Raw genomic sequence first — 17,730 nt, 5'->3', positions numbered from 1 at the left:
CTCCTATTGGTGAACATTTGAAATATTTCTTTTTTTTTTTTCCTCTTGCAATATAGCCTTATTTGCTATAGTATGTTTGCCTATGTGGAGCACAGTCCTAAAAGTGGACTGCTTTGGAAACACTGCCCACACACACTCTGGTGATTCACACTTTCACCAACAATATATGGGATTCTCCGCCTCCACACCTCAGCCAGCATTAGGCATCCTGGAGCCTATTAATTTTCATCAGTGTGATAGGCAAAAATAATATCTCCTTATTTTAATTTCCATGTTATATTATTAATCTGCATTCCCTTTATGTGAACTGCCTGTTAATGTTAGTTGATTATTTTTTCTAAAGGATTGTTTGTCTTTTTTTCTCACTTTGGAGGGTTTTTTTTTGGACATTAGAGATTTTAAGACTTTGTTTATCATAAATGTTGCCAATATTTTTCCCAATCCATTATTTTTCTTTTTTTGTTGTCTTTTGTGATAGCAAAGATAAAATAATACATAATTCAGTATGTTCATCTTTTCCTTTCTGGTATGTAGTTATGCAAGAAGGCCACTTTCACTCTAATTTTATTTCAGTATTCTCCTGGAGTTCCTTGTAATGTTTTCATTCATTTAGTTTTTAAATTTTAAGCTTTAACCTTTCTGGTATTTATTTGTGTGTATTGTATGAGGGAAGTGGCAAAGGATGGAGGTGGCTAACTTTTATCTCTTCCAGATAGCCAGTTACTCTAGCACAATTTTTAAAATAAAGTTTTCTTTTTCCTCTGAATTGAAATGTCACCATTGGCATTTTCCCCAGTACCTATATCTGTATACATTTTGGGATTCTCAGTACTGGTTCACTGGCCTATTAATCTGTTTCGGGCAAATGTCATATTGTTTTGATTATAGGCACTGCATTTAAGTCTTACAATCTGTTAATGCAAGTTTTCTGTTCATTTGTTTTTTCCAAAGATATCTTGACTGAACTATTATCAGACGTTTGTTTTTCTATTTTGCTGATTTCCCACAGTGACTCTATTTTGTAGCTTTTGTGTTCTTTAATGAGGTATTTTTCTTTTATTCCTAAAAGTCCTGGACCTGTCTTGTCTATTTGTGACTTTTTTATTGTTTTTGCTACCATTTTAATGAACTATCTATATATTTATATAACTCTTTTCCATTTCTATTCCAACCTGATATTACTGGTATGGAGAAAAGTTGTTTTGTTTATTTCTATTTTATCCAGTTCCTTTCCCATCTTCTCTTGTTCACTCTAATGTAGTTTTCACTAGAATTCCTTGATACTTTTGGATATATGATCACATATTCTGCAATTTCAAAACAAGTTTATCTCTTCTAATATTTATACAACTTATTATTCCATGTCTTATTGTGTATCTTTAGCAATTTCAAAAGTCGAATAATCATGATTCTAGCAGTTATATCTATCTTATTCCTGATTTTAAATGTCTTGGTGTCACCAGTTTATGAGCATTTGCTCTAGACAGTTAGCAAATAGGTTCTTGTTATATTTAGGTAGTTTCCATGTATTCATTTTTGCTTTGAGTTTGTATTAGGAAACATTGCTAAATTTTCAAATCCCTTTTGCAGCAATTAGTGTATTCATATAGTTTTTCTACTTTAATTTATTAATTGAATAAATGATTATGATAGATGTTGACTCAACCTTGAACTCCTACTATAAATGCTAATTGTCTTTTTTTAACTGCTGGATTTGATCTGTTGATATTTTATTTACAGTTTCTGCATCTGTGTTTACAGGTGAATTGATCTATAATTTTCTATTTTTAATGTTTTTATGTGGTTTTATATAAGATGATGCTAGCTTTACAAAATAACCTGGGGAACGTCCCATCTTATTATTGACTGGAGAAGTCTCATAGGAATTATATATTGTTAATGGTTAATTAGATAAAGCAGATCTTTATTTTCTGATTCCTTTTGAAGTCATTTGTCAATTCACATTGTCTGCTTTCCCTTATATGCAAATCAGGAAATTATATTTTGGTAGAAAATTATCCATTTCCTTTAGGTTTTTTAATTTGCCGTCATAATGTTGCATTGACATTTTTCTTATTCTTTTCTTCTATATCTATACTTATATTACTCTTTTCATTTATGCTGTTGAACAATTTTACTTTTTCTCTTTCAAACTTAATCAAATCAGCCAGAGATTTATGTTAAAACACAAGGAACTGTCAAGGAACGTGATAGATTTTTCTAATTACTTGTTTTGTTTATTATTTCATTAATTTTCACTTCTGTCTGTATTAAAACCCTCTTCATATGGTTGTTTTGGGTTTTTTGTTTGTTTGTTTATTTTTGTTTTTGTTCTTTGAGATGGAGTTTCACTCTTGTCACCCAGGCTGGAGAGCAATGGCATGGTCTCAGCTCACTGTAACCTCCGTCTCCCAGGTCCAAGCAATTCCCCTGCCTCAGCCTCCTGAGTAGCAGTGATTATAGGCATGCACCGCCATGCCCAGCTAATTTTTGTATTGTTAGTACAGATGGGATTTCACCATGTTGATCAGGCTAGTCTTGACCTCAGGTGATCCGCCTGCCTCGGCCTCCCAAAGTGGTGGGATCGCAGGCATGAGCCACTCTGCCCTGCCCATATGTTCTTTTTTGAGTGTTTTGTTGATAGTGTTGAGGTTAAAGCAAGGCCTTGGCATGAGAATTCCTGATTCTCATCTGGACTCCAGGCTTCACTGCTGCAGGGTCTTCCTCTGTGTCTTGGTTTAGTGAGAAAAGCAATAAAATACCTGTCTCAGAGGGATGCTTGACAAATAAATGTAGTAATATTTGTAACATCCTAATAACAATGCCTGGCACATGGCAAATGCCTAATAGATGTTACCTATTTCTTGAATTGAATATTTATTTCTTCCTTTCTTTTCTCTAATTTTAGCTTGTTGATTACAGTATTTGAGCCCTTTATGTGCTGCCTATTTGTGCTGGCTTTCTTTATCAGAGTCTGAAATATAGATATAGAGATATACAGATATACAGAGATGTACAAGTGTACATACATCCATCGACACAAATACATATATTTATTTCCCACTTCTGCTAGTATTTTAAATCTCGTTCTTCTTATGTCTCTACAAGGTTTTGCTTGACATACCTGGTTTCTGGCTTATGACTCATCAATACCTATTTTGGTTATATCAAATGGCCACCTTAATCCTGTTGATGTCTCTATCCTTGAAATTGAGTTTGTTTTCTCTTCACGTGGCCACTTTGCCCTCTTTTTCTTTGTGTCAACCTTGCGTAAGTTTTCCCAGATATTTATGTTCAGGTTTTTGTTTGTCTCTTTACCATAGGTACATTTCTTGTAAACAGCATTTGGGTTTTAATCTCATCTGAGTGTGTTTCTTTTGAAAGAGGAATCCACCCACTTCATATCTGTGTAGAACCTGTCCTATTAGTATATATTTTTCCATCTCTTTAATTTATTACTATTTCTTTTTTGCCCTTCCCTTATTCCTGCTGGTTTCCTAGTTTCTAAAGAATACTGATATTGTACTTTCTGTATATTTCTACCTTTCATTCCTTGGTTGGTTTTCTCAGTTATAAAATAGGGTTAACAATAATCTTCACCATGGAGGGCAGCTGTGCACTTAGCACAGGCCCTGGCACATAATAAGTGCTCAATAAATATTAGTTATATTGCTCTTAGCCTCACATCACCAAAGGAAATAATGATCATCTAACCCTTACATCTATGTAGTCCTTGTTATTTTTCCAAGCACTTTCTTACCTTGTTAGGTCCTCATAAGACCTCAGTAAGAACTGCAGGGAATAGTATCTGTTTTACAGATGAAATTATTGAGGTATAAAGACATTATGTTATTTGTCCAAGGATGACAAATACTAAACAGTATTGATGCTTAGACTTCCGAACGCAGGGCTTTCCCCAGTTCTCAGTTCCTGAACTATACTGCCTAGGTTTCACATAGACTAATGATTCTCTGCCCATCAGAATCCCTGGGAACTTTTTAAAATCCTGATGCTCAGACCACATCCTACACTGATTAAATCCGAATCTGTGGGGTGACACCTGGCATGAGGAGTTTTAAAAATTCTCCAGATGATTCCAATGTGCACCCAAAGTCAAGAGCCAGTGACTCCGATTTTCTTGGTGTAAGGGTAAAAGCAGAAACGGCTGTTGTCTTCTACCTGTGATCTTTTCTGTGAGATAACTCTTCTTACACATGCCAAGGTTGGCATAGAGCATGGAGGAAGTGATTACTGCATTTTGTGAATGAAAAGACAAGGGAAAGGCAATGTTGCTTTTCCTCTCATTGGCTCTGTTGCGTGGAATCAGAAGAGGAAATGAAATTTCAGCACAACGTGAGTCACAAGGACCCCTTGAGCTTCCCCAAAGCAGACGGTATTTTTAGCATTCAAGTGAATTTCAAAAGCAAGTACTTTGGAGTGGGTGTACCTGGCTGCCCCATCATCTCCAACCTGCAACAGCCAATTTCCTTCTGTGCTGCTGGCAGAAGAGAGGAGAGAGGGGTCCAGACAGAGGGTTCCAGCAGTCAGGAAGCATGACCCAGGAGCCAGAGGTAAGTGCTCCTACCTTCCTAGGTATCCAGTGGGATTAAACTGAGAGTTTGGGTTGGTTCAGAATATTACACAAGGGTAGGCATTAAAAGGGTGCTTCACTGACATGATACATGGCCTGAAAACTCCTTTGGCACTGCTGGCACTCATGGCTGTGACCTTGTTGAAGTAACAATTCCGTCAGGGCACACGTGACGGAGGTTGTCGCTCCAGCCCTGGTACAACAAGCAGTCACAGGCCACACGATGATGTCTTAGGGAGATCATGCATGTGCCATTGTGTTTTTTGTGTGGTTGAGCTCTGCTTAACCCACCAGCTGGTCAGTATTTTTAATGTAATTTGCTACCTGCATGTTTCTAGGTCAAGCATAGCCCAAATCCACCTCTGCCAGCAAAGGGAGAAAGTGCACAGAAACCACATTTGTTTTCCGTTGGCAGTGGCTGGCTGCTTGGGTTTTGTTGGTGTTTGGTTGAAGAAGGTTCCAGAGGCCACACTGTATGGTCTGGACTGTTGGAACACACTCTTTAAGGAACAAAAATGAAGTAAAGTCAGACCTGGCCACACTGTTTGCCTGGCTGGGCAGTGCTCCTCTTAAAGCTGCTGAAGTTTTGCCTGAACATCTAATAAGACGGCCTACGTTCATGGTGAACATCGTGTCAATGTTTAGCTGTGTTGCCATAAGAAATAGCTTAATGCTTTGATGTTGTCACACCCAGAAAGGAAAAAGAAAACTCAGAAATGCCAGGAAAAGCCTAATCAGATCCCAGAATAACCACGATGTTCGTTCCTGTTCAGCAGTTAGAGAGCCAGGCTGAGGGCTCACTGGGGCTGTTTTAAATGTGGGAAGTAGACCAGACCTGAAATTAACTTTCAAACAACCCAACGGGGAAATTATTAATTTCCTTTTAAAAGTCTCTAATGATTTCAAATCTGGCAGCTAACCTAAAGAGAGAGGGACATTTATTATTACTTTTTGGATCAGTTCCGCCTTATGTAGCTTACAAGTTCCTGGTGCCCCACCCTTCATGTCTGTGTGTCAGTGCCAGAGCGCAAGCAGCCCAGCTGCACATCCTCAGAGTTAAGGCAGGCGCTTTACTGGGGCTATGCAAGCTGCTGATGGAGGCATCTGAGCCCACGGCTGCGTGCTCATGAGAGTGCCTGATGGCCAGGGGCTGGTGGCCTTTCCTGAGGCCTCTGGAGAACATCCCTGTCTTAAGTAGGACCTCACATTTGGTGCAGAGGGTGTTATTCCAGAGTTTTGTGCATTGCAGAGCACTTCCGCACACATCACCACTTCCCTGGTGCCACATACCCTCTTCTCAGCAGGTGGTGCTACTATAGGACCAGACGTGGGCACTGGCATTCCCAGAATTCAGCCTGGCCCAGCAAGGCCCCCATGGTAAGAGCCAGTGCTGGGGCATGGACCCTGACTCCTCTTGGCCTGGCCCTTTCAACAATCGCTTGTGTGAACAGAAGAGGGGGCCCTTTCCCTACCCTCTGAGAATCACGAAAGCAAACCCTGGACTGTTCCCAGCATCCTTCCACCAGTTCCACTTTTCTTGTGCCCTGGTGAGCAGTTCAGTCCATTGTCCCACACATGCCCATTTTCTCTAGGTTCCAAATACTGAAGCTTCCCCTGTCCTCTTCCTCGCCCATATGCTTTCCCTGTGGAACAGGAGACAAATGTGATGCTATCCATGTGTATGTTAGTGCTTCGTAGAACTCGAAAATGGGTAGCCAGGGTCACATGGCAGAATAGTGAATGGGAACAGCACATGGCTTTTCAGTCCGGTGTTCATGCTCTCCTGCTGGATTTTAAGACATCCTACAAAGCAGCCAGCATATCAATCACTTGTATTTAGATAACAACAGAGAAAAATGATTAAGCTAGACAGGCAGAAACAGAAAAACTATTATTTGAACTTAAGTGACAAACTAGAAGATGTAATGAGAAAAGAATAAGAAAGAGAATAAGAGTAAGAAACATTATCCAAGGCTGTGAGAACTGTTGGATATCAGTACAGAGATTTAGGTTCATTACGATGCAAATGGATTCTAGACAAGTTAACATTAAGCTCTGAAAACTCATCAGAATATGCGTATCTATAGATATTATTAATATAATATCTATAGATCTTATATCTATAGATACATATATATTTAAAAGCATGTTTATCCCAGTTTTAAGAGGGAAATGATTGCCTTTCAATTTCTAAACATATATGAAGATATATGATCAGAAATAACATGAACATTGAAGCAAAATTATTTATACTAAAACATAATTTTAAAAAGAAAAGACATGGAAAATAGTTCGGAAAAAATAACTGACAAACAGTTAAATCCAAAGCAGATCACTGATGCAATTCCATGTCAGTTGATGATTGAATTTAATTTAGCCAAAGTTTATAGATCACCTGCTAGATGCTTGGGACTCAGCAGTGATGGCTAGACTCTTGCCCTGGCTGTCACATTGCTCACAGATTCCACTAAGTAAAAATTTGAGAAAAATGAACAGTTAATTTACATGTAAGAAAACACTGGCAGTAAATCGTGGCATGGAAACATATACAACATTACTGGCAATTACAGAAATTCAAATTAAAACAACTTGCAAGTACTGTCACACACCTATTAAACTAGCAAAAATAAATATACACACTGAGTAAGACATTTGGCAGAGCAGTAGAGCAACGGACACACCAATGTCTTGCTGCTGGCACTGTGAATTTGTTCCATATGTGTGGAAAGTAATTGGCATCATGTGGCAAAAGCTATAAACCTCTTTTCTCCCAGTGAACATGTGGAGAAATTGATTAAAGAAGAATGTCACCCAAACAGATAACCCCAAACTTTGTTTAGTGCTTTGAATAAAACTGACAGGGAGCTCTGAGACACAGAAGGCTGGGGTTGGGGCGAGTGACCACGCCTGAGGGTTAAGGAAGGCCTTCCTGAGGGTTTTTCCTTCAGTATTTCCTTTCTGAATTCAGTATTTCCTTTCTGAAGAATACCTCTAGGACATAATTCAAATGAAATCAATAGTGATTGCCACAAACATGGTCAAAGCACTGCTGTTTGTGATAAGAAGACATGGGGGAAAGAAACCAACATGTCTGGTAGGTGTGGTGGCTCACGCCTATAATCCCAGCACATTGGGAGGTCGAGGTGGTGGATCACCTGAGGATAGGAGTTTGAGACCAGCCTGGCCAACATGGTGAAACCCGTCTCTACTAAAAATACAAACATTAGCTGGGTGTGGTGGTGCATGCCTATAATCCCAGCTACTGTGGTACTGAGACAGGAGAATCACTTGAAACCGGGAGGCAGGGTTGCAGTGAGCCGAGATAGTGCCATTGCACTTCAGCCTGGATGACAGAACAAGACTCTGTCTCAAAATAGAAAGAAAGAAAGAAAGAAAGAAAGAAAGAAAGAAAGAAAGAAAGAAAGAAAGAAAGAAAGAAAGAAAGAAAGGAAGGAAGGAAGGAAGGAAGGAAGGAAGGAAGGAAGGAAGGAAGGAAGGCCAATATATCTGGTGGCAGGCAAAGGCTATACCATCCATGCTGTACCCGCAAGCAGACCACACCTCGTCAGGTAAAAGTGAGCCTGCCTCCTCAGCACTCAGCACACTGCTGCTCCTTGACCCAGGACACCCTGCAGATCCCCACACAATACCCTCAAGAAGGCCTTCTTTAACCTTCAGGTGTGGTCACTCACCCCAATCCCAGCATTCTATGTCTCAGAGCTCCCTGTCAGTTTCATTCAAAGCACTAAACAAAGTTTTGGGTTATCTGTTTGGGTGACATTCTTCTTTAATCAATTTCTCCACATAACTGGAAGCTTCCTCAAAGCAGAAACCTTGGCCAATTTTACTCACCCTGTGTTTTCCTCTTGGTGTAGGGCTTGGAACACAATGGATAGGTGGGTAGGTAGAAAATGCATGGGTGGGTGGGTGTGTGGATGGATGAATAGATGGATAGTTGCATGGATAGATAGATGGGTCAGTGGATGGTTGCATGGATGGATAGGAGGATGGTAGATGGATGAATGGATAGATTGATGGATAGATAGATGGGTGGGTAGATGGGTGGGTTGATGGTTACGTGGTTGCATGGATGGATGGATGAATGGATGGATAGATAGATGGGTGGGTAGATGGGTAGGTGGATGATTGCATGGTTGCATGGATGAACAGGTGGGTGGGTGGATAGGTGGATGGATGAATGGACCGGTGGATGGTTGAAATTTTTGTATGCAATATCTTCCCTTCTGTTTACATAGGGCCTCATAGCTTTAAAAAAGTACTTTGCCAAATATTGTATTTTAATCTCTTATACAGCCTGTGAGGTGGAAGTTTTGTCTTTATTTACAAGTTGAGAAAACTGAGGGTTCTCTCAAAAGCAAGTTAAGTATCTTAGTTAACTGCAGACACCATATTTTATTTCTTGCATTTTTTTCCCCTCTCTCAAATCGCTATTGGCAAAATTCCTAAGTTGGAACTAGTGACAGGAGATTTCTTGTAAGTTTCCTATTTTAAAAGGAAGACTGAAATAATACAGAAAAACGTACAATGTTGCTTTTTGTTTTAAAAACCTCTCTACCTATTTTTTAAGAATTTTAGCAAAGAAAAAGTGATGAATTTTACTAAACACATCTTTTGGCATTCACTTGCTTAAAAGAAAAGCTCTGTTTCCCTTTCTCTGATAGAGTGTGCTGCACTTCTCCCTAAATTACTGCCGCACTGTTGTCTTTGTGTAGACCCTACCTGGCCAGAGAACTTAAATCTCTGAGTTTAGTTATAGCTGATTAAATATTTTGTTGCAGCTTTGTATCCATGTACTTATATGTAATTGGGCTGGAATTTTAATGGCCCTTGCAAAGTAACTGGTTTTGACTCATAAAATGAAATGAGTCCTGTATTAAGGAACCACTTACATAACATGGGACTATTTGTTATTTGAAATATTTGACTGGAAAAAAATTATATTGAATTAGGAGCCTTTGGGAGTTGATTCTTTATTTTCCTTGTTTGTTTCATACAAGTTTGCTTTTTCTCTAATTATGTCACTGATAATTTTTATTTTGGTAAGTAAATCTTACATTTCTACTTTCAGATTGTTTGCCTAGAGTCTGGACTTGCAGCCACAGATTATTACAATGATTGTTTAATACAGATTGTTACATGTTGATTGTTTAATACAGAATGTTACATGTTGATTGTTTAATATATGATCAGAAGTGTACATTGTAAGCTATTTTTGTGCTTAGGTTTCTCACTTATCTGGTTTCTATGGTAATATTTCTTTTCTTTGTTTAAACATATTGGCAGCTAACCACTAATTCTGATATTTACAATATTTTTAATAGACATGCTATTGTCAAAACTGACTTCATTGTTTTCTCTCATTTAGTCTTTTATTTAAGTGGGTAAGCCCCTCTTAGATTAGAAGGAAACGGTCCCCCCATTTTCTTGTCTCTCCTTTCCCTACTCCCTGTGGTAGTTATTCTCAAGTCCTTTCTGAAATTTTCCATTTACACCATAGAGTCCTCACAGGCTTTCCCCAAATTTAATGGCTGATTTTTCTGTCATTGTCATTTCCCTTAAAATTAAATTTCTAATCTATTTATCTCAACAGGAATGCTTTTGGCTTTCTAAGAGTCTGTTCCTTGCCTTTCCTTTTGTAATCTGTGTGATTGTGACCATAATCTGTGTCAATGGAATGTCCCCAACCTCCCCTCTCCTCCCTTGACTCATTACCATCTGAATTCCTAGACCTGCTGTAACAAAGCACCCAAAACCAGGTGCTTAACACAACAGAAATTTATTCTCTCACACTCCTGGAGGCCAGCAGTTCACGGTCAAGGTGTTGGAAGGGTCAGCTTCTCCTAGAAGCCCTGAGGGAGGGTCTTTCCCTGCCCCTTCCAGCTGCTGGGGACTACTGGTGGTCCCCGACGCTCCTCGGCTTGTGGCCACATCTCTCCAGTCATCTGCTAACTTCTCCCTGTGTCTTCACATCGTCTTCCCATTGTCTGCCTCTATGTTCAAATTTCTCCTTTTTCATAAGAACACCAGTCATATTGGATGATAGCCCCCACAATAACCTCATTTTGGCTAGATGACCTCTGTTTTTGATTAAAATCACATTCCGTGGTACAGGACTTTAGGACTTCAGCATATCTTTTTGTTGGGACACACTGCCACCCATCACACCATCCTTGCCGCCTTCGCTTCATTGCCCTTGGCCTGGATCCACCTGCCATGGGCCACCTTAGACACCAGGTAGACAGACAGTCAAGGTACAGTGTCCTTCTCATCCTCCCGTTTTAAATGCCTCCTTTCTCCTTAAGAGCTTGTCTCCACCAGAGTGCAGGGACTTGAGAAGTAGGTGTTTAGAAAACCCACAGTGAGTATTTCTCCTGGGAGCAGAGATGAGGCACAGTTCATTTTGGTTCTGTTGTGGCCTTTACATGCACAAGGACGCTGGGACAGAGCTGCTGTCTCCAGTGTTGCCGATTCTCTGTCACTGAATCCCTGTCGCTCAGGGCCCGTTCTGATGGTCTGGGTTCCCAGAGGACATTTGTAGCCTTGAAATTTACCTTCAGCTTGTGGGCATCAGTGCACAGACCCTCTCTGCAGCCATCATCTCTTCTCTACTGTAATCATTGGCATCATGCAGATAACCTGGGATGAGCCTTCAGATGTCATTTCTGGGCCTGCTGCTCTGAGCATCTTTGTTTTCAGGGCTTCTTTTGGCATGTTCTCCAGGCCTTTGAGTGAGTCTCTTCATTTCAGATTAGGCTCATTGATTTTTGCAGCTCCTTTGGTTGTTCAGTTGTTCTTGTTGTTACTTCTGCGTATCAGAATGTGGCTCTTGTCTTACTGGCTGGTTCAACAAGAAGGCACCGTCCCAGGAATCTTTTGCTTAACTGCAGAAAGAAAGACTTGGGGTTTGTATGGGCCAAGAACTGACAAGTTCAAGAACTTTTTTGTGTATTTCCCCCCATTGTAATATGTGTGTCTTCACTGAATAGATACCTATTACTTGCATTTTATTGTGGCGTGCCCTTTTGTCACTGAGCCATATTCTGTGCTCTGAAAGGATCTACAGTTTCTAGGGGGGAAGATTCTTACCCATGAGCCAAAAGCAAAATACCGACCAACTGACAGGAACAAGGAGCTGGAGACATGGGAAGAGCTATGAATTCTGCTTTGTGGGTTCAGTGAGACCTAGTAAGTAGCTAACATGACAACATCACTCTGGCAAAGCTGCTCTTGACCCCACAGAATCATACAGGGGCACACCTGTGTGCATACGTCACCAGGACCAGGAATCCTTTTCTGAGTCTGCTCTGGGCTGGGGTGCCAGCCACATCTGCTGAGGCTCAAACTAGGCTAAAAGCTTTGTAGATGCCAACTCTTCACTAAACAATTTTTTTCTTCAACTAATAGGTTTGCACTGATATAAAAACATAAGAGATGTCATTGTGGGGCAGTGCTTCATTCACTGTGGCAATTTTATGGCTAACATCTCCAGGAAGCATCATGTAAAGGTGTCTAGTACCCTCCTGAATGGCAGCTTCCATCACCGGATGAGGAGGCCCTTCTTACACATCAGTCTAGAATCAACCAGTTGCCCTTAAATACACCTAATCCTTCTTGAAAGCCACCCAAGTCACTACTACTGCCATGAAGAACAAGTTTCTGAAATCATAGGACTGTGCCTTCTGGAGAAAGTGGTACTTCCTTTCACTTGGACTGAGATTTAAAGGGCTCATGCTTGAAAAACCAACATGAACACATCCTCCCTCTGTCTGTGATAGAGTGGGTGGAGCTTAACCACTGCTGTGTTGAATTGTTGGCTTCTCCTTAACCAGCTGTCATTGATTTTGTAGTTTAGCCTTCATGGATAGGATTATATAATTGCTGGCTTTGCTCTCTCGGAATCTTGTTTGTTGTGATTCTGCCCGGACTAAACACAAATAAATAATGAGGACTAATGAGGGCTCCAGGGCTGGAAGAGCTAGGTTTTAATGTCAAGTGTATGAACATCTTTTTATTTTTTTATTTTTTTATTTTGAGATGGAATCTGGCTCTGTCACCCAGGTTGGAGTGCAGTGGTGCAATCTCAGCTCACTACAACTTCCACTTCCCAGGTTCAAGTGATTCTTCTGCCTCAGCCACCCAAGCAGCTGGGACTACAGGTGTGCACCACCACACCCAGTTAATTTTTCATATTTTTAGTAGAGACAGGGCTTCACCACATTATCCAGACTGGTCTTGAACTCCTGATCTCAAGAGATCTGCCTGCCTCGGCCTCCCAAAGTGCTAGGATTACAGGCATGAGCCACCGCGCCCAGCCCTAGACATCTTTTCTAACTGTGCGTTTTTTCTCATTTCTCTCTGCCACTTTGTGGACACCTGGGCACCCTGTAATGTCTGTGCTTAAAAAAGAAAATAACTTTTGTAAATCAGTTTTCAGACTAGCCCCAGACCAGGTAGAAATTGTACAGGTTTTTCAATGTCCATCCAGCCCAGAAACCATTTCCAACATGTCTATTTTCCAAGTGTCAATATTTTTGCAGACTTCTGCTTTTTACCACTTCCCTCCCAGCTTGAGTTTATCAGAGGTCCTGCAGAAACACAGTGGGTATATGCCTAGAAAGAGCTCTGGGAACGGGCGACATCTGCTTTCTCCTCTTTCTCATGTTGAGGGGAATCAGTGGTACACACAGCCACTTATTTCTTATTGATGATTTTCTTCTGATAAAGCAATACCCCCAGAGGAAGCACAGGAGGTTTCCCTACAAGTGTTCTTTCTTGGCTGGGTGGTCAGCATCACGTGCTGTTTGAGACCATGAAGGTCAGGAAACCTTTGAGTTAGGGCAGCCAGATGGGCACACATGCACAACCGTGCACACCCTGCACAAAGACATGCACACCCCCCACACACACACGTAGGCACGCCTCTTCCCTCTGAACCATAAACTACTTGAGTATCAGTTCTGTCTGCAGCCTCTGCATCTTCTTATCCACCCCAGTGCCTGGCAGAATGGTTTACACACAGCAATACTCAAGAAAGTGTTGCTGAACGTACGGACACAAGTTCAAGACAGCATCCCCGTTACAGCATAGTAACATGTGCACTTGTTCAGGAGAGGATGGGGATCCCTGACCTGGGGCTTGCAGCAGGAATGGGATTTGGATGAGAGGGAAGGGACTTTGAATTCCAGGAGAGAGTAAATGGAGTAGGGCACAGAGGTGGAAAGGGTTGTGTTTCTCCTTCATCATGCTTACAGCACACAGTGTGAACAGAGACCAGCCTCATCTGCAGAATCTCGGCCACTTTACTGACCTCACACTACTACCACTGCTTTTTACCACTTCCTTCCTGGCTTGAGTTTATTGGATATCATTCCTGCAGAAATGCGTGGGCATAAGCCTAGAAAGAGCTCTGGGAACAGGCAACATATGCTTTCTCCAAGAGGAGAAAGGAGGTCCACTCTAAGAGGTGTATGCAAAGACCTTCTGTGCTAGTCTGTTTTTACACTGCTGATAAAGACATACTTGAGACTGGGCAATTTATAAAGAAAAAGAGGTGTAATGGACTCACAGTTCCACATGGCTGAGGAGGCCTCACAATCATGGCAGAAGGTGAAAGGCACGTCTTACATGTCAGCAGGCAAGAGACAGAATGAGAGCCAAGGGAAAGGAGCTTCCCCTTATAAAACCATCAGATCTCCTGAGACTTATTCACTATCATGAGAACAGTATGGGGGAAACTGCCCCATGATTTAATTATCTTCCACCAGGTGCCCCCCACAACACATAGGAATTATGGGAGCTACCCATAATTCTCTATCTCATTCAAGATGAGATTTGGGTGGGGACACAGCCAAACCATATCACCCTCTCAGCTCCAGGCCCGGCCCGCCTTGTACTTCCCACGTTGTCCTCCCATCTTGGCCCCTTTGGTCACCATGATAACTCACATTCCAATAGGGAGGCAGGGGAGGTCTGCAGCCCCAGAGCACCCCGGCAGCCCCTTGAGCACATGGGCCAGTCAGTTACCAACAGCAAGGCTACACCCTTGTAGCTCCCAAAACCTTCCTACAAATGTCAATGTTGGGCCTACTTTGTGAGCCCTGCAGTTTATTTATGAACATGCAGTTTCTGCACTTCGATTGGTAGCTTTTCCTTGGCCTTGAATTCCCCTGCTCTGGGAGTGTGCCCCCTCCCCTAATTTCTTTTATCCAGAATAAATTAACCCCACAAATCATTGCCTGCAGGAAGGCAAAGGGCATCACTATAAATCAGAGGCTGCTCTGGGTGGGCAGGGACAAGCTATGAAAGGCAGGAAGACATAAAGTTGAAAAAGTCGGTGGGAGCCAACTAGGGGGCTGGGAGGCTGCAAAGGAAGGACTTTGGATGTTCTGCTAAAGGCTGAGTGGGCTAGGGAAAGCTGAAAGGTCTTGAGCAGACTTTGATATTTCAGGATGATTGATCTGGTAAGAAGTGCACAGAGTGGATGGCTTGCAGGTCTTGGTGACTTGAATCTCTTCAGCTCACAAACACTGATTTAGTTTCTGCTGCATAGTGGGTATGAGGTTGAGCTGCAGAGGCAGCCAGGCAGGGCTCTGTACTGTGGAGTGTACAGTCTGGGTTCTGGTTGGCCATGCTGTCTGCTGCAGCAAAAGAAATGTAGGCTGAGTCAGTGCCACACATATCAGTGGGGAGGTTAACACATGGGATCTCAAGCTGGACAGAGCCCAAGGAAGTGCTCACCTCCACTGTGATTTGCTCAGAGTTCACGTGGAGTTGGTTAAGCAGCCTGAGGCCGAGCCCCTGCTCCTTCTGCAGTTCAGGGCTCCAGCCCCAGCTCAGGGGATGTGGAAGAGGTGTTGAGAGGGAGGCTGCCATTGTAAGGACAGTCACACCTAAGCCCTTCCCCAGGGGATTTGTACCGTAATTGGGGCATGTTATAGTAATACTTTGATTATTTCCTGTTGCTTTGTTTATTCTATGACGGTCCTCAGAGTTTTATTTAAAGATTTTCAATAGACACTTAAGATGTGTTGTCAAAACCAAAACCATAACCAGCCTCCTCTGCATCTTGCCTTTGGCTCCCATTTCATTTTGGGTACAAACCATTCAATATTGAATTACCATAACGGCCATGCAGAGTGAGTGGAGAGGGTTGGATTGCAATCTTAACACCTTTATTGCATGTTCAGCTGTCTGGCCCTTGCCCCTGAGACCTGGGTGTGTCTCTGTGAATCCAGGAAGGAGAGGCATACAGGCCCTGTGGAACCTTTTTTGACTTGGCATTGCAAAGTCCACATGGTGACCTTCCTGTCAGCCTGTTGCTGGGTTGACTGTCATGCTTATCCAAAGACTCCTCATGGAAGGCCACTGTACTTTGCAAGATGACCACCAGAAAATATATTGGGGTCAGAATTGACGTAGGCATCATCTAATCCAAGCCACTTATTTAACAGATTAAAACCAATGATAATGGAAAGAAGAGTGATACAATCGTGAATTGTGGATTATGGAAAGATTAGGAAAAAAACCCACTTTGCTGTGTTGAATTGGAGGCATCAGAATGCACTCATGTTAAATACAGAGCTGTGTCCCATCAATGGGCTGAGAAGCAGTGACAGTCCAGCAGTGATGAACACACCTCACACCCAGATCTTGGTTTCTAAATACCAATTTTTGCTAAAGGGAATCAAAGTCTGGGCTTAGAAAGTACAAGAGGAGACTGGAAGATCTTGTTTTGCCAGGAAGCAAGGAGTACCCCAAAACTGATAACTATATGTCACAGGAACACAGGGGGCACTCTCTCACCCAAAATGGAGCTCCCCTGGACAAATTGGGGATGACTTGGGCATCAAAAAATAATGATACTTGGGAAAAAAAGAATCCATGTGTCCATAGTGATACTTAAAGAGGTGAGGAGGCAATGCTTTTCTGTACGGAAGAATGCCAGGTAATATATGTAGAAAGAAAGGTAGCTTTAGCAAAACTTTCTCTTTGCAACCACCATTGTACTAATTGATTCAGGCCAGGATCAGCAAAGGATGCTAAACCCACTGGGCAAAAGGATGTAGAAACACAGAATAGTCACATAATCTCAGAATATCACACCACAGATTGTTTACTAATCATAAAGGGTGTAATGTTAACCTTTACAAAGGAGGGACTGACAGACACCACCTTAACCAAGAGACCAAACAGGGTACCACCTGTAGCAGGAATACCTGACATCAGGTGCTCCAGGTGGGATTCGGTGGGAACCACTCAACTGGACTCTAAGGTTGTTGCCCAAAATAGCTAACTTTAATCTAAACTTTGGGAAAAAATTGAGTAAATTCAGATTATGGGATATTCTGTAAGACAGGAAGTGAAACACACCAGCATCTGCCCCCTGATGAAGAGGCTAAAAGTTCCAGGACTTAATGCAATGACGATGTAAAAAAAAAAAAAAAAAAAAAAAAAAGACATTAAAAGGTGTGGAGACTCTTCTAGATAAAAGAAAAGTAAAGTAACATGACAATGTAACACAGTGTGGGATTGCAATGTCATGCAATTGTGATGGGGTCCCGGATCAGGACACAAAATAGTTATAAACCACATTTCTGGGATAGTTGAGACTATTTGAACATGGGCTGTGAACTTAATATTATATTGATATTACACTTATTGAAAATGATAATTATATGGCTGTCATGTATAAAAATATTATAATTCTTCAGGGATACATGCTGAAGTATTCACAGGTGAAGCAGCACAATAATCATTTACTGGCAAATGGTTCATCAAAATATAAAAAGCGTGTGTATTTATGTGGAGAGAGAGAAGCAAAAGCCCATGTGACAGTGTTTTAACAATCAGTGAGTGGAGGTGGAGAGTGCAATGTGACCTAGTGCAACTTTTCTGAAGTTTAAAAATTTTTCAAAATAAAAAAAATGTAGGGAGTAAAACAGTAACAATGAAACAGGCCCAGGGCAATTGAGTGACTAGTCTTAAAAAATCAGCTCAGAATCTACTCTCCTGACCTTAGATCCAGTGCTGCCCGTCCGTTTTCATCCATGTGAACAGAGAGAGAGAGAGAGCGCGACAGAGAAAGAGAGAGCGCGCACGACAGAGAGAGAGAGAGAGAG

The 17,730-nt window shown here is 41.6% G+C and overlaps 1 protein-coding gene across 1 annotated transcript in view; it reads left to right on the top strand.

Moving 5' to 3' along the window:
• Nucleotides 1-17,730, top strand: part of LRRK1 (leucine rich repeat kinase 1) — a 150,778-nt gene that overhangs the window by 73,973 nt on the left and 59,075 nt on the right. The gene's annotated exons all lie outside the window — the stretch shown is intronic.

Source organism: Rhinopithecus bieti, unplaced genomic scaffold, assembly GCF_001698545.2.
Source record: "Rhinopithecus bieti isolate Rb0 unplaced genomic scaffold, ASM169854v2 scaffold_69980, whole genome shotgun sequence".
Lineage (NCBI taxonomy): Eukaryota > Metazoa > Chordata > Mammalia > Primates > Cercopithecidae > Rhinopithecus > Rhinopithecus bieti.
The sequence above is the reverse complement of the archived record's forward strand: the minus strand, read 5'-3'. Positions and strand labels throughout refer to the sequence as shown.